The sequence below is a fragment of the Phyllobates terribilis genome, unplaced genomic scaffold, assembly GCF_046119375.1.
Source record: "Phyllobates terribilis strain yellow unplaced genomic scaffold, ASM4611937v1 Scaffold_11__3_contigs__length_659146591, whole genome shotgun sequence".
Lineage (NCBI taxonomy): Eukaryota > Metazoa > Chordata > Amphibia > Anura > Dendrobatidae > Phyllobates > Phyllobates terribilis.
In genome coordinates, this window is record NW_027362771.1 from 574,359,985 (window position 1) to 574,378,277 (window position 18,293).

At 44.5% G+C, this 18,293-nt stretch overlaps 5 non-coding genes across 5 annotated transcripts; all 5 read right to left on the bottom strand.

Annotated features, from left to right (window-relative positions):
• Positions 1–1,201: 1,201 nt before the first annotated feature.
• On the bottom strand, positions 1,202–1,341 carry LOC141168275 (U4 spliceosomal RNA). The gene has a single exon (XR_012252017.1). It is a non-coding gene; the product is annotated as a U4 spliceosomal RNA (small nuclear RNA).
• A 2,347-nt stretch (positions 1,342–3,688) lies between these two features.
• TRNAK-UUU (transfer RNA lysine (anticodon UUU)) lies at positions 3,689–3,761 on the bottom strand. Its single transcript has one exon. It is a non-coding gene; the product is annotated as a tRNA-Lys (tRNA).
• Positions 3,762–6,821: 3,060 nt separating this feature from the next.
• LOC141167836 (U4 spliceosomal RNA) lies at positions 6,822–6,961 on the bottom strand. Its single transcript, XR_012251624.1, has one exon. It is a non-coding gene; the product is annotated as a U4 spliceosomal RNA (small nuclear RNA).
• A 1,660-nt stretch (positions 6,962–8,621) lies between these two features.
• Positions 8,622–8,761, bottom strand: LOC141167848 (U4 spliceosomal RNA). The gene has a single exon (XR_012251635.1). It is a non-coding gene; the product is annotated as a U4 spliceosomal RNA (small nuclear RNA).
• Positions 8,762–14,173: 5,412 nt separating this feature from the next.
• Positions 14,174–14,313, bottom strand: LOC141168366 (U4 spliceosomal RNA). The gene has a single exon (XR_012252103.1). It is a non-coding gene; the product is annotated as a U4 spliceosomal RNA (small nuclear RNA).
• Positions 14,314–18,293: the final 3,980 nt, after the last annotated feature.

Below are 18,293 nucleotides of genomic sequence, written 5' to 3' on the forward strand. Positions count from 1 at the left end.
AGCGGCCGCACAGTATTATCAGGAGTACAAAGATGGCGGCACCAGACACTCCACAAGAGTGCAAAGATGGCGGCCGCACAGTAATATCAGGAGTACAAACATTGCGGCACCAGAGCTACCACAAGAGTACAAAGATGGCGGCACCAGAGCTACCACAAGAGTGCAAAGATGGCGGCACCAGAGCTACCACAAGAGTGCAAAGATGGCGGCCGCACAGTATTATCAGGAGTACAAAGATGGCGGCACCAGACACACCACAAGAGTACAAAGATAGCGGCCGCACAGTATTATCAGGAGTACAAAGATGGCGGCATCAGAGCCACCACAAGAGTACAAAGATGGCGGCACCAGAGCTACCACAAGAGTACAAAGATGGCGGCACCAGAGCTACCACAAGAGTGCAAAGATGGCGGCACCAGAGCTACCACAAGAGTGCAAAGATGGCGGCCGCACAGTATTATCAGGAGTACAAAGATGGCGGCACCACAGCTACCACAAGAGTGCAAAGATGGCGGCCGCACAGTATTATCAGGAGTACAAAGATGGCGGCACCAGAGCTACCACAAGAGTGCAAAGATGACGGCACCAGAGCTACCACAAGAGTACAAAGATGGCGGCCGCACAGTATTATCAGGAGTACAAAGATGGCGGCCGCACAGTATTATCAGGAGTACAAAGATGGCAGCATCAGAGCCACCACAAGAGTACAAAGATGGCGGCCGCACAGTATTATCAGGAGTACAAAGATGGCGGCACCAGACACACCACAAGAGTACAAAGATAGCGGCCGCACAGTATTATCAGGAGTACAAAGATGGCAGCATCAGAGCCACCACAAGAGTACAATGATGGCGGCCGCACAGTATTATCAGGAGTACAAAGATGGCGGCATCAGAGCCACCACAAGAGTACAAAGATGGCGGCACCAGAGCTACCACAAGAGTGCAAAGATGGCGGCACCAGAGCTACCACAAGAGTACAAAGATGGCGACCGCACAGTATTATCAGGAGTACAAAGACGGTGGCCGCACATTATTATAAGTTGTACAAAGACGGCAGCATCAGAGCCACCACACGAGTACAAAGATGGCCACCACATTGCACAACTGAAAGCACTATCATGACAAACTCCAACCACAAAGCTCACAGATTGCTATTTGCACACCACCCATCCTTAGTCTGCTCTTTACCACCTATTCAGTCTCCCGGGAGACTGTCAAAAATTGCCATGCTGACTGTATTTCAAGTCATCATGGCGGGGTATTGGGAAAAGTTTTCAACTAGCAATAATCACGCCTCGGATAAACCTCATGGGCTATGATACTGCCACTGCGCAAAGCTGGAGGCCATCTGTGAGGAGCTGCGGCCTCCGGATCTGGGGCTCTGTCTACACTGAGGAGAGACAAAGTCATTAGGGGGCTGTGGGAGCAAAGGATTCTGGGAGTGGATATGCTAATAACACCCCTCTCCTAAGTCTGTAATGGCAGAAAGAAAAGCTCCCTTGGCTGGGGGAGGGGAGGGGGTTTATGCACTGATATAATACCGTTATACCATGAGCGCAGAATAACACAAAGTAGTGACTAAATACCAACTTACCATGATCTCATAATAATGCCAGATAGTGAGAGAATACTATCTCTGGGCTCGGCCTCTCCGATCATTTATAGACACCCGCATCCTGTGTAACACCAGGTCCATCAGGTGGTCGAAAAGGGATGTTGTAATCTGTGGCCCTATAGAGGCCACAGTGTAAGGAACTGTACAGGTGACCTAGTTGTGGCGCCATCAGAGGAGATCACCGCTAGTCCTCCATGCTGAGCCTCCTCCCATAATATTAGGCCTGTTGTGCTGTATATTATATTATATCACCTATATATCATGGAGTCATTTCAACATTTTTTATTCAATTTTATTAAAAGTTTCAGCCTGAAAAGGTACTCGAACCCTGAACTAAAGATTTAGGACTATTTCAGGCTGGACCTAACTCGCTTCCATTAGCCTCTGAGCACTTCCAAAGAGTGAATGCAACCACGGTCTCTTATAAGAAGGTGCATAGACAGGTTTTTTTAAGCCCTTTTACAATGTAACCACTGCAGCCAATCACTAGCCACAGCAGTAACCAATGTGACTGGAGACTGACAGTAGTGATCACACTTCTGTACGGCCAAAATAGGATGTACAGAGATGGGCTGTTTCCTATTTATGGAGGCAAATATTAAGCAATTGCAGGTTCAAGTCCCCTAAAGGTACTGATAAAAATAAGATCATGCCCATCTGTGCGTCCAGAATAGGATGTACAGAGGCTGCCTGTATAGAGGTGAGTATTAAGCAATCGCAGGTCCAAGTCCCCAAAGGGGACTGATAAAAATAAAATCACTCCCCTTTTACAAATATGTAAAAAAATTAGCACATTGGGTATTGCTGGGTTTCTAAATATCTGAACTAATAAAATATTTTTATCCCAAATGCTACAAGCCGAAACCGAAGAAAAAAAAATCTAATGGCAGAATTGCAGGGGAGGTTGGGGGAGGGGTCATGTCACCTCCCAAAATAAAGTGGAATTAAAACAGATACGAAAGTCATATGGACCCCAAAATGGTACAATATAGACTACACCTCGCCCCGAAAAAAACAAGACCTCGCACAACTCTAACAACCCAAAAAATAAAAGTTATGGCTCTCAGAATATGATGGCTGAAACAAGATATTTTTATTTAAAGCAGTTTGATTTTTTTTTTTTTACAGTAAAACAACTATATAAAATGTGACATCACGATGATCGCACTGACAAGTAGAAGAAAGTTATCAGGTCATTTTCACAGCAACTTGAACGCCAAAAAATCAAAACTCAAATAACAATGGCGGAATCAAAACTTTTTCATTACTTGGAATTTTTCCCACTATTCAGTATATTTTATGGCAAAATGAATGCTATCATACAACACTAAATCTCGTCCCGCAAGAGATGAGCTCTCATACAGCAACGCGGATGGAGAAATAAAAATGTTGTGGCTTTTAGAAAACAAGAGAGAAAAAAAAATAGATTGGCCACTTCTTTCATCGTCAGCCTGCAGACAAGTCAGATCTCCCACCTCCACAAAATAGGAAAGCACATCTATTATAACCACATGATTCAGTCTCAAAAATGCAACTACTAGTTTATAGCAATTTTTCGGAGTTACAAAAAACAGCGCCACCCCTGTGAACAGGTTGTTTGTGGTATTGCAGCTAGGCCCTATTCTCTTCAATAGAGCTGAGCAGTAATACCAGACTTAATCGGGTTTTTGCACCATCCAGAAATTTCTAGACAGTTCTTTATGGGTTTTCAATGTGTCCATAAACCATGTTCTCTGTTTGTGACTTTCGAAAAGTTGTTCAGAAAAAAAATAAAAATCAGGCTGGCGGCTCCGGACACAACTCTGGACTAGTGTGAAACAGACTTTTTTTTCTAATCCTTGACAAAAACTGACCAATGTGACTTCTGACTAATTAACGAATCAGCCTGGGGTTATTTATACTTACCCGAAATCTGTATAAAGCCGGGTCTTCCCCAAGGTGATCCAAAAAGGGACGGTGTAATCTGTGGCCTATGGATGCCACAATAAGGGAAACTGTGCAGGTGACCTTACATACATATCATGCAGTTGTTTGAAAAAAAATGTCATGAAATTTTATTAAATAAAAATTCTGCCCAAACGGGGACTTGAACCCTGGACCCTCAGATTAAAAGTCTGATGCTCTACTGACCGAGCTATCCAGGCTCTGTGTAAAACATAGGAGTGGTAAGATTTCAGTGTGGAACTAACAACAACTAACACCTTGTATTATATAAATACATTATTTCTTGCACCTGGGAAGTATGAAGGGATCTATACTGATACCATATATTACATGCACGCTCACTGAAGCCCATAGGATGAATGCCTCCTTGGACCTGCCAGGGTCAGTCACAGAGGTTATGTTCCCTCTGTAAGTGACCTAAGGCTGCACACCATAACTACTGATGTGCACAGCTCCCGCCTGCTTTGTGTGCCCCCTATGACTGATCCTGAGTAGCAGGAAACATCCGATGTTCAAGGGGTCACCTACGCAGTCACACAGTAATACCATTTGAAGCCACAAGGCCGAGCGCCATCTCTGCACAGTTCCCCGTCACTTCCGCTCGGACCATACACATAACATGAGAGCAACAATAGCCTGTACTATGTGCAACAAGAGCCTGTACTATGTGCAACAAGACCAACATAATGGAACGCCAACATGGCAGCAACATAAAGAAAATGCATAATATTTAGTCTGTCTCTTATAAGAAGGTGTGTAGACAGTTTTGTTTAACCATTTTACAATGTAACCGCTGCAGCCAATCACTAGCCATAGCAGTGACCAATGTGATCATAGACTGGCTGCAGTGATCCCACATCTGTACGGCCTAAGAGGATGTACAGTGACTGGCTGTTTATGAAGTATGGAGGCGAGTATTTTTTCAACTTTTTAAAGGGTTTTTCTATTATTAAGTTTTCTATCTCCGTAGGCTCGCCCAGTGAAAATAATAATAAACTGTGTTTTCCTCACCCCCCGATACTTCCGAGCTGCCTGTCTGTCATTGCTTCCCGTCCTGTCAAGAGGCTGCAGCAGTGATGCCACAACTTGTGACCACTACAGCCAATCACTGAGGTCGGCATCAGTCTGGTGATTGGCTGCAGTGGTCACGTTCTGTAGTTGTGATGTCTCGGCAGCAACTTGTCAACAAAGACCAGAGGAAGCGATAGGAAGGCAGCGCTGGATATTAGGAAGTCTGGTGACATAGAGACGTTTATCCTCTGAAACACTTTGAAGATTTCTGTCCTGGACAACCCCTTTAAGGTGATTAGACCGGATCATAGTCAGCTGAAAGGCTCCATGTACATCGAAAGAGACCACGCCTCTCTGCCTGTGGGGTCTGTCCTCTAACATAGGTTGGGTCTGTGATTCCCCTTCCCCCATCACTTGCGGTTTTGTTTTTTTTATCACACACTTTTAGTGTTTTTCTTAATTTATTTATTTTTTCTGTAGAAAAGTCTGTGTGACCCCAGAAAGAAACAGTTGCTATGAAAGTCTTTGGTGTCCATAGCAACCAATCACAGAGCAGCTTTCATTTTACCAGAGCTGTGTAAGAAATGAAATCCGGACCGTGATTGGTTGCTATGGGAAACAAAGACAACCACCGGTGCAAGCTCTGATCGCTGCTGTTCAACCCTCTGACAATGTCTGACAGCGTCATGTAAATGGTCATGATTTGTCTGCACCCATCTCGACCCCCCAAATTCCCACCCACTCCTGCAATGTGATTGCATGGTGCCGATGGGTTACCATGACAGCCGGGGGTCTAGTGAAGGCCCCTGTCACCGCTATGTTTGTACATACAAGTACAGAAAACTTCACCTAATAAATACTATTCATTGTCCAAAAAAAAACAAAGTGCTTTACAAACATGTACTGTATTAGAAATCATGGCTGCTTTCTTCCAAAAACAGCACCACTCCGGTTCACAGGTTGTGTGTGGTATTGCAACTGAGCTCCATTTACTAAAATAAAGCTGAGCAGTAATTCCAGACACGACCCGTCCATAACGGCGGAGCTCCGTCCAGAGGAAAGGTTTATCTAAGACCGGTTTCACAAATCTGCGGTCCACAGTCTGGGTGCGATCCATGATGTACGGAGCGGCTGCGGGTCTCTTATATCAGGCAATCGCAGGGTTAAACCCCGAAGGGACTGAAAAAAAATCAAAGACATTTAAAGAAAAAAATTAAAATTATATATATATTGAATAAATATATTTAAATAAATCGGATTTTCTCAGTTTAAGAAGAAAAAAATAGATATACATATCATATCTATATTTAAATACATATTATATATATATCATTTTATATACATATATTTAAATATATATTAGAATATTTAAAGAAAAAATAAAAATTATGTGCATATATATATATATATATATATATATAATCTTTAAAAATTTTTAGATTTTTCAAAAAATGTTCATATCTAATATTTATAATATTTAAAGAAAAAATAAAAATATATTTATATATACATATATATCCAAAAAAGACAAAGGCAGCAGCACTCCATTGTTCAATATAGGGTGAACTTTTTCAAGCTGGAAAAAGTTTCACATTTTGAACGAAACGTTGCCCTGACGTGATGGGTCAATAAATCCCCCTATATTGGACTATGGAGCGCTGCCTTTGTCTTTGCTGGACGTCTTGAGGTTTGGTTTTGCCTGTAAGGCGTATTTAGCACCCAACTGTTTTTGTAATAACTTTGCTAGTGCTGCACCTGTATTTTTCTAATTATATATTCATGTAAATAAATATCTATATATATACACACACATATGTACAGTATATATAGAATTTTTTCATGTATTGTTTTATATTTTCTGATATGTATATATATACACATATACTATCAGTACTGTTTTGGGGTCTATATGACTTTCTGATCTCTTATTATTCCATCATATTTTGGGAGGTGACCAAAAAAGTCCCAGAGAATTTGCCATTTACACTTTCTTCTGTTTTGGTGCACGCCGTATATAATAAATAGTATTTTATATATGTACCCAGCGATAACAAATGTGTTAATTTTTTATTTATTTTTGGAAAAGTGGGTGTTTGATCTTTATACACACAGATATATATATATATATAATTCTTCCCGCATGGAACAAGTTCTCATTGGCATAGAAATATACCTGAAATGTTATAATTTCTAGAATATTGATCCTACAGCACATGGCAGATTTAGATCTATCTCAACCACCTATTCAGTCTCCTGGGAGACTGTCAAAAATTGCCATGCTGACTGTATTACGAGCCCTCATGGCGGGGTATTGGGAAAAGTTTTCAACTAGCAATAATCACGCCTCGGATAAACCTCATGGGCTATGATACTGCCACTGCGCAAAGCTGGAGGCCATCTGTGAGGAGCTGCGGCCTCCGGATCTGGGGCTCTGTCTACACTGAGGAGAGACAAAGTCATTAGGGGGCTGTGGGAGCAAAGGATTCTGGGAGTGGATATGCTAATAACGCCCCTCCACTAAATCTGTAATGGAAGAAAGAAAAGCCCCCCAGGCTGGGGAAGGGGAGAGGGTTTATCCTCCATCTGACCATAGTGTCACCACCTCCTGCTATACAGACTGTCTGCTCCTGTGTCCTGGGGGAACCTTCACTTATGTGTTACAGGATTGCATTACCAGGAACTTCCTGATGATGGCGCAAGAAGAGAAGCTGAGAGGCAATACTGTCATGCCGTGACCATATAATAACAAATAGTGACTTATAACCGCCAAGCCATCAGCACATAACAGAAAATAGTAATTAAATACCGCCATACCATGACCACATTATAATACTAAATAATGACTGAATACCGCCATATAGTGCCCTCTATACAGACTGTTCACAAGTTCCTATATTACATTACCAGTGATCGCCTGTTGTTGGCGCCAAAAGTGCAGCTAAGGAGAACAAGGTCACCACCCAAAACTAACTGGAATCAAGGATATTACAGTAACCGTGATATTTTCCTGAACAGTCGCCATCATTTGTCCTTCCCTAGGTCTCTTATATCCTTTAGAAATAGAGTTTATTGGTTTCATCTTTATTAAAAGCTTCCGCCTGAACAAGGACTTGAACCCTGGACCCTCAGATTAAAAGTCTGATGCTCTAGCGACTGAGCTATGCGGGCTTCTGTACATGATCACTGACACAATGACTTTCTCCAGTATTATCGGCCGTCTGCTCCTCCTTTCTGGTTACAGACTATCACCACTCACCACTATACGTTCTGTCCATTGGTTTCTACGTCCTGGAAGGGAACCGTCTCTTCTGTATTCCAGACCTGTCCAGCAATGCAGAAATGATCCCATAAGACTTAACGATTGAATTGGAGGGAGGACGTCATCAGGGACTTGTAATGACTTGTGGATGGGACAGGATGATATCAGGGACTTATAATGAATTGGGGAGAATGCTATACAGAGGCTTATAATAAACAGGAGAGTGCGGGAGGACACCACAAGGGACTTATTATGAATTGGGAGTGGTGTAGGATGCCATAAGGGACTTAGAATAAATTGAGTTGTGGGAGGAAGATACTTAGAGGGTCTCATAATGAATTGGGGTTGGTGGAAGACGCTATAAAGGACATATTATGAACTAGGGGTGGAAGAGAAAACTATACAGGGACTTATGATGAATTGGGGGGGGGGGGGGGTGGCAAATGCCATAAGGGACTTTTAATCAATTGGTGGCTGAGGGATGCTGTTATCAGACACTTATAGATAATAACTAATAGTGACTGTAATACCGCAATACCATGCCCACATAACAAGAAAAAAACAACAACATGACTACATGGAGAAATCTCCGGGGAAGCAGCTGACTAGATAGTAATCCTGTAATTGATCCCGCACGTTTCTTTGCTGATTCTCTTGTCCTCGGGGAAGTGAAATGTTACTTATAATTCTCAGCCCAACACATGTAACACACGGCTCCAATACAACTGTATATAGAATTACTCCAGTTACACAGCAATAACTCTTCTTCTACTATTAACCACCTATTCAGTCTCCTGGGAGACTGTCAAAAATTGCCATGCTGACTGTATTACGAGCCCTCATGGCGGGGTATTGGGAAAAGTTTTCAACTAGCAATAATCACGCCTCGGATAAACCTCATGGGCTATGATACTGCCACTGCGCAAAGCTGGAGGCCATCTGTGAGGAGCTGCGGCCTCCGGATCTGGGGCTCTGTCTACACTGAGGAGAGACAAAGTCATTAGGGGGCTGTGGGAGCAAAGGATTCTGGGAGTGGATATGCTAATAAACCCCTCCCTTAAGAAGAATTGGTAGCAGGGAGGATGGAGAACATTTTTCCAGCGATGTTGCTGTGTGGGGCCACATTTTGTTATTATTTGTGCCGAGCTGTAGGAGCTTTTAACGGTACCTTTTTAGGGTACGTATGATGTTACAGTCGCTTTTTATATGCAGGAACCAAAAATTCTATTTTATTATTTTTTTGTTACTGTTTCTTTACATTTTACACTATTTGGTGTAAAATAATTGCGTATTTCCATAGATCTAAGGTTTATGGGCCCAGAAAAATAGTAGTTTTATTTCTAGGTAGTGGAGGGAGATAATGCAACAGATGTCTTAGAGAGAAATTGTAAAATCCATAAAGATATCTCCAGACATGGGACATATCACCCTCACATTGAACATATGGGATTAATTATAACTGGGGAAGTGAGAAAGAGCTGAACATTGAAGTAGGGACTTCCTGCTGTGAGCAGGTAATTACATTAAGGCCACGTCCCCACTATCAGTATTTGGTCAGTATTCGGTCAGTATTTTTTCTCAGGAGTGGGAGACAAAACCAGGAGTGGGTGATAAATGCAGAATTTATGCACTTATTTCTATTATACCTTTTCTCTGATTGTTCCTCACCTGGTTTTGGCTCCTACTCCTGAGAAAAAATACTGACTAAATACTGATAGTGGGATCGTGGCCTTAGGGATCTGATGGGAACCAGCCAACAAACTTAGGATTCTTATGCTCAGAGGCAGAGAAGTATAGGGGCTTCCTCTGTTCATGGAATTATCTCAGACACTCAGGAGCCAGTGGTCAGTGATGAATATTGGGGTTGCATCAATCCGATATTTATGGGAGAAATATTTTCAGTGCTGTAGCGAAAGGACAACCATAATGCATTCACTCACATCATGGTAAGGCCATCCGAACCCCTCCAACTTAATATCATTCCGATGGATGATGCTATCTGTGCCATGTTTCATCTCTATAGAAAGGTAAAATCGTGATAGAAAACACAATAATATCTCCCACCTGGGACCTCCAGGGGCAAAGATATGCTGAAAGTTGGAAATCTCATAAACTTCTAAAAGACCTAGCACATCCCATGACAGGCCCCCATATAAGCTCACTGAGGGGAGGCATGTGCGGGTAACCTTGATCTAATAAAAAGCAAAGTTTGGGTTTTTGGTATTTGTCAGTTCTGGAAGACACAGTACTCTGTGATTCTGTCTATTGCTCTAAGGAATACTTTCTTCCACTAAGCTCTGATTCATTTCCATGATTAGGTTTAGTACTTTTCTCTTATTATCCCTTTTATTTTATGTAATTGAATATATACCATATTGTTTTGTTCCCCTTTTGTATCATCTTTGTATATTTTTATAAACACTGCCTACCTTTCTGGATTTATATATTTTATTAACTATATAAAATTTAATATCGCTGTTCCTCTGGCTCTGTAAACCGCAACCCTGAAGCCATACGCTATCTATAAAGGGTGTCCAATCAGAGGTGGTGGCAGCGAGCAGTGGTTCCCTTTTGTTATTGTGGAGCTGGCAGTGACCATACGGGGGGTATATATATATATATATGTATATATACATATACATATATTCCATGCGTTTGAATTGGAGGTGCATATACCGTACACTCACTGTGAGTTCCTCAATAACCGGCCTTGTAGTAGAAGCAGCTGGGGCCTCGTCCATCACTCGTCAGTCTATTGTGTAATTGTCCTGACCATAAGAGGCAGCTGAGTTGCATCCCCTGACATCTGGTGGCAGTGATCGAATCTGTATGGTCTCCCAGAGAAATAGCAACATGTGTGGTGATAACCACAACTTGAGAATGGGATCGCTAGGAGCACAAATATGGCGACAGTACAGAATCATGAGCACGAATATGGCGGCATCAGACACAAGAGTACAAAGATGGAGGCCACACAGTATTATCAGGAGTACAAACATGGCGGCACCAGAGCCACCACAAGAGTACAAAGATGGCAGCTGCACAGTATTATCAGGAGTACAAAGATGGCGGCACCAGACACACCACAAGAGTACAAAGATGGCGGCAGCACAGTATTATCAGGAGTACAAACATTGCGGCACCAGAGCTACCACAAGAGTGCAAAGATGGCGGCACCAGAGCTACCACAAGAGTGCAAAGATGGCGGCCGCACAGTATTATCAGGAGTACAAAGATGGCGGCATCAGACACACCACAAGAGTACAAAGATGGCGGCCGCACTGTATTATCCGGAGTACAAAGATTGCGGCACCAGAGCTACCACAAGAGTACAAAGATGGCGGCCGCACAGTATTATCAGGAGTACAAAGATGGCGGCACTAGACACACCACAAGAGTACAAAGATGGCGGCCGCACAGTATTATCAGGAGTACAAAGATGGCGGCACCAGACACACCACAAGAGTACAAAGATAGCGGCCGCACAGTATTATCAGGAGTACAAAGATGGCGGCACCAGACACACCACAAGAGTACAAAGATAGCGGCCGCACAGTGTTATCAGGAGTACAAAGATGGCGGCACCAGACACACCCCAAGAGTACAAAGATAGCGGCCGCAGAGTATTATCAGGAGTACAAAGATGGCGGCACCATACACACCACAAGAGTACAATGATGGCGGCCGCACAGTATTATCAGGAGTACAAAGATGGCGGCACCAGACACTCCACAAGAGTGCAAAGATGGCGGCCGCACAGTAATATCAGGAGTACAAACATGGCGGCACCAGAGCCACCACAAGAGTACAAAGATGGCGGCAGCACAGTATTATCAGGAGTACAAACATTGCGGCACCAGAGCTACCACAAGAGTACAAAGATGGCGGCACCAGAGCTACCACAACAGTGCAAAGATGGCGGCCGCACAGTATTATCAGGAGTAGAAAGATGGCGGCACCAGACACACCACAAGAGTACAAAGATAGCGGCCGCACAGTATTATCAGGAGTACAAAGATGGCGGCATCAGAGCCACCACAAGAGTACAAAGATGGCGGCACCAGAGCTACCACAAGAGTACAAAGATGGCGGCACCAGAGCTACCACAAGAGTGCAAAGATGGCGGCACCAGAGCTACCACAAGAGTGCAAAGATGGCGGCCGCACAGTATTATCAGGAGTACAAAGATGGCGGCACCAGAGCTACCACAAGAGTGCAAAGATGGCGGCCGCACAGTATTATCAGGAGTACAAAGATGGCGGCTCCAGAGCTACCACAAGAGTGCAAAGATGGCGGCCGCACAGTATTTTCAGGAGTACAAAGATGGCGGCACCAGACACACCACAAGAGTACAAAGATAGCGGCCGCACAGTATTATCAGGAGTACAAAGATGGCGGCACCAGACACACCACAAGAGTACAAAGATAGCGGCCGCACAGTATTATCAGGAGTACAAAGATGGCGGCACCAGACACACCATAAGAGTACAAAGATAGCGGCCGCACAGTATTATCAGGAGTACAAAGATGGCGGCACCAGACACTCCACAAGAGTACAAAGATAGCGGCCGCACAGTATTATCAGGAGTACAAAGATGGCGGCACCAGACACTCCACAAGACTGCAAAGATGGCGGCCGCACAGTAATATCAGGAGTATAAACATGGCGGCACCAGAGCCACCACAAGAGTACAAAGATGGCGGCAGCACAGTATTATCTGGAGTACAAACATTGCGGCACCAGAGCTACCACAAGAGTACAAAGATGGCGGCACCAGAGCTACCACAAGAGTGCAAAGATGGCGGCCGCACAGTATTATCAGGAGTACAAAGATGGCGGCACCAGACACACCACAAGAGTACAAAGATAGCGGCCGCACAGTATTATCAGGAGTACAAAGATGGCGGCATCAGAGCCACCTCAAGAGTACAAAGATGGCGGCACCAGAGCTACCACAAGAGTACAAAGATGGCGGCACCAGAGCTACCACAAGAGTGCAAAGATGGCGGCACCAGAGCTACCACAAGAGTGCAAAGATGGCGGCACCAGAGCTACCACAAGAGTGCAAAGATGGCGGCCGCACAGTATTATCAGGAGTACAAAAATGGCGGCACCAGAGCTACCACAAGAGTGCAAAGATGGCGGCCGCACAGTATTATCAGGAGTACAAAGATGGCAGCACCAGAGCTACCACAAGAGTGCAAAGATGGCGGCCGCACAGTATTATCAGGAGTACAAAGATGGCGGCACCAGAGCTACCACAAGAGTGCAAAGATGACGGCACCAGAGCTACCACAAGAGTACAAAGATGGCGGCCGCACAGTATTATCAGGAGTACAAAGATGGCGGCCGCACAGTATTATCAGGAGTACAAAGATGGCAGCATCAGACACACCACAAGAGTACAAAGATGGCGGCCGCACAGTATTATCAGGAATACAAAGATGGCGGCACCAGACACACCACAAGAGTACAAAGATAGCGGCCGCACAGTATTATCAGGAGTACAAACATGGCGGCACCAGAGCCACCACAAGAGTACAAAGATGGCGGCAGCACAGTATTATCAGGAGTACAAACATTGCGGCACCAGAGCTACCACAAGAGTACAAAGATGGCGGCACCAGAGCTACCACAAGAGTGCAAAGATGGCGGCACCAGAGCTACCACAAGAGTGCAAAGATGGCGGCCGCACAGTATTATCAGGAGTACAAAGATGGCGGCACCAGACACACAACAAGAGTACAAAGATAGCGGCCGCACAGTATTATCAGGAGTACAAAGATGGCGGCATCAGAGCCACCACAAGAGTACAAAGATGGCGGCACCAGAGCTACCACAAGAGTACAAAGATGGCGGCACCAGAGCTACCACAAGAGTGCAAAGATGGCGGCACCAGAGCTACCACAAGAGTGCAAAGATGGCGGCCGCACAGTATTATCAGGAGTACAAAAATGGCGGCACCAGAGCTACCACAAGAGTGCAAAGATGACGGCCGCACAGTATTATCAGGAGTACAAAGATGGCGGCATCAGAGCCACCACAAGAGTACAAAGATGGCGGCACCAGAGCTACCACAAGAGTACAAAGATGGCGGCACCAGAGCTACCACAAGAGTGCAAAGATGGCGGCACCAGAGCTACCACAAGAGTACAAAGATGACGGCCGCACAGTATTATCAAGAGTACAAAGATGGCAGCATCAGAGCCACCACAAGAGTGCAAAGATGGCCACCACATTGCACAACTGAAAGCACTATCATGACAAACTCCAACCACAAAGCTCACAGATTGCTATTTGCACACCACCCATCCTTAGTCTGCTCTTTACCACCTATTCAGTCTCCTGGGAGACTGTCAAAAATTGCCATGCTGACTGTATTACGAGCCCTCATGGCGGGGTATTGGGAAAAGTTTTCAACTAGCAATAATCACACCTCGAATAAACCTCATGGGCTATGATACTGCCACTGCGCAAAGCTGGAGGCCATCTGTGAGGAGCTGCGGCCTCCGGATCTGGGGCTCTGTCTACACTGAGGAGAGACAAAGTCATTAGGGGGCTGTGGGAGCAAAGGATTCTGGGAGTGGATATGCTAATAATGCCCCTCCCCTAAATCTGTAATGGAAGAAAGAAAGGCCCCCCAGGCTGGCGGAGGGGAGAGGGTTTATCCTCCATCTGACTGCTCTTCAATAACTGAATACCGTCATATCATCACCACATAATAACACCAGATAGTGACTGAATACCGCCATACCATCACCACATAACACCAGATAGTGACTGAATACCGCCATACCATCACCAGATAATAACAGTAAATAGTCACTTTATACCGCCATACCATCACCACATAATAACACCAGAAAGTGACTGAATACCGCCATACCATCACCACATAATAGCACTAAATAGTGACTGAATACCGCCATACCATCACCACATAATAACACCAGATAGTGACTGAATACCGCCATAGTATAACTATATAACACCAAATAGTGACTGAATACTGCCATACCATCACCACATAATAACACCAGATAGTGACTGAATACCGCCATACCATCACCACATAATAACACCAAATAGTGACTGAATACCGCCATACCATCACCACATAATAACACTAAATAGTGACTGAATACCGCCATACCATCACCACATAATAACACCAGATAGTGACTGAATACCGCCATACCATCACCACATAATAACACCAAATAGTGACTGAATACCGCCATACCATCACCACATAATAACACTAAATAGTGACTGAATACCGCCATACTATCACCACATAATAACACCAGATAGTGACTGAATACCACCATAGTATAACTATATAACACCAAATAGTGACTGAATACTGCCATACCATCACCACATAATAACACCAGATAGTGACTGAATACCGCCATACCATCACCACATAATAACACCAAATAGTGACTGAATACCGCCATACCATCACCACATAATAACACTAAATAGTGACTGAATACCGCCATACCATCACCACATAATAACACCAGATAGTGACAGAATACCGCCATACCATCACCACATAATAACACCAAATAGTGACTGAATGCCACCTAAGGCTATGTGCCCATGATGCAGAATGCTCCGGATTTTTTCCTGAGCGTTTCTGCATCTCCCTGGCAGAAAAAACGCATGCGGATTGTACATGCGGATTGTACATGCGGATTGTACATGCGGATTGTACAAGGGGATTGTACAAGGGGATTGTGCATGCGGATTGTGCATGCGGATTGTGCATGCGGATTGTGCATGCGGATTGTGCATGCGGATTGTACAGGCGGATTGTGCAGGCGGATTGTACATGCGGATTGTAGATGCGGATTGTGCATGCGGATTGTACATGTGTTTTTCCTGCCAGGGACATGCGGATGTGGAGCGTTCTTCACATGCATTTCCGCATGCGGATTGTCATGCGCTTTCCAGGTGATTTTGGTCAGAGGTTTATGACCCCAAGGCTATAGGGTCTAGGAGAGGGGGAAAGACAAAAAACACGGGCGCAGATCTAAGTGCAGATAATTTAGTACAACTCTTTTTTTTTATATATTCTTTTTTAGAAGCTGATTTGCTCACCTTTGATGTAGCTTGTGGTATAGCGTATCGACCTATTAGGTCTGACTGAGATGCCTTGTCTCCTTGATGTGCAGCTATAGTCTGGAGACAACGGATCTCTCAGCCAGGAGACCGTGGAATGAAGATCAGGAAGAAATAAAAAGATTCATCCAGTCTATTCAGCGCTCCCAAACGACAGGCACCAGGTAGAAGTATTATAGATCTTCAGAAATTTACTTAGGATAAAAATCATCACAAAACGATACATAGAACAACGCGTTTCAGCTATAGATTTATACATATGTAAAGCAGGTGCCGGAATGCAACGCACAGAGACCCAAGGCGAGAACAGTCAGAGATGATTGTAACCAGTTTTATACAACAGGTATACTGAAACAAGGGATTAGCAACAAGGGTAATGAACAGTGGTTTGAAATATCAGAAAAATACGAAATTTCTCAAAGTAAGGTGCAGTCTCTCAAAGTAAGGCGCAGTCTCTTCAAAGTAAGGCGCAGTCTCTCAAAGTAAGGCGCAGTCTCTTCAAAGTAAGGCGCAGTCTCTCAAAGTAAGGTGATGCCCTCAATCATGGGAGACACCACGCAAGTTCTTTAACTGTGCATTTGGCTCTAGCGGGGGTCACCGGTTATTCCCGCTTGGCCGTGAGTCTCTTCAGGATAAATTCAATTAAATCATGTTGTGCTACTTTAGCCCCAACCGTTCCTCTCCCAACCTGAGTACCTAAACCCAATTGTCCCCAGTACCGTGGGTGAACAGTGGAAGTGACGGCCCTGCTCACGTATGCAGCTCCTCTGTCTCCGCTGGCGTGACTTTCCTGGGGCAACCGTCTCTCAACTCCTCTCTGCTTGGCCATTGGAGGCAGTCTCTCGAGCCTTGGATAGTGGGCTCCAGGCCTCGTCTGTCGGCAGGTGACGTCGGGTTCCGCGAACTCACTCAGCACCGCGATCAGGTTCCTAGTCTCCTCAGCAGGCGCAGCACTCGGGTCACAACTGTGAGGGATCCAGAGCTCTTTTACCGGTGCCCGGCTGGAGCACCTCTCAGGCCTCTGGATTTGGCATGTCACGCAGGGTTTCTCAGGACGCAGGGAGCACGTCTGCTCCTTTCTGCTGCTTGGCGCCAAAGAACCCTCAGGTTTGGCGCGCTGGCCTCTTATCTCCCGGAACTCCTTCCTGGAAGTCACCTGATCGGGTCCAGCGTCTGAACCTGGTCTCCCTGCAACTTCCCTTGCATATTTTGGTTCCGCTTGACTGTATCTGGCCAGTAGATGGCAGTCTCGCTCCATCCTTGAAACGTCATGTTGAAGTTCTTTTACAAGCTTTCTTGCCTGTTCTACACATATATATTGCCATATCTCACATGAGGAAGGCTATTTTGTATAAATATATAGCCGAAACGCGTTGTTCTATGTATCGTTTTGTGATGATTTTTATCCTAAGTAAATTTCTGAAGATCTATAATACTTCTACCTGGTGCCTGTCGTTTGGGAGCGCTGAATAGACTGGATGAATCTTTTTATTTTTTCCTGATTTCCAAGCGATTTTAGCATCACTTGGAAAGTGCTTGACAACTTGGTCACACTATATAAATCCATGCAACCGGCGTAGATTTATATAGTGTGACCGTAAAAGAATGGTAAAAATAAATATATACTTACATACTGATGGCCCCCGGAGTCCTTGTCCTGCCATGACGTCACCGCAGGTCCCTTTAGTCTACCGTGAGCTGCCGGCATGCCAGGACAAGGACTCCGGGGGTCATCAGAAGGTAAGTATAATGTATATTTTTTATTTTATTATTTTTTTTACAGATACTATGGTACCTGGGTCTGGATGAGAGTCTCCTCTTCTCCAAACCCGGGTACCATCCGCACATTGAACCGCATGGAATCCGCATGTACAGATGCAGTGATGCAGATGTCTTGCGGTCCAATGAAAGTCAATGGCGGCGAAAACGCCACAATTCCGCAAAATAATTGGTAGTGATGTGGATTTTTCCGCAATGATAATCCGCAGCTGAATTTCCGCAACATGTGCACAGCACATGCGGATTATCATTGGGGAACATGGCAGACCTTCTACCAAGCGGTTTTTAAGCATTGCTGCTGCGGAAAAGCTTAAAAAACACATAGTGGGCACAGAGCCATAGTATAACTATATCACACCAAATAGTGACTGAATACCGCCATACCATCACCACATACCATCTTGAACTATTTATTCATTCCTTAAAGCGACAATGTAACAAACAGTACATGTGACCTTATCCTCCATACTGTGCCTGTGTTCACAAATCTGTATCTGTCCCATGAAATATTGTTTGAATATTCTTTAATTAAACTTTATTAACAGTTTC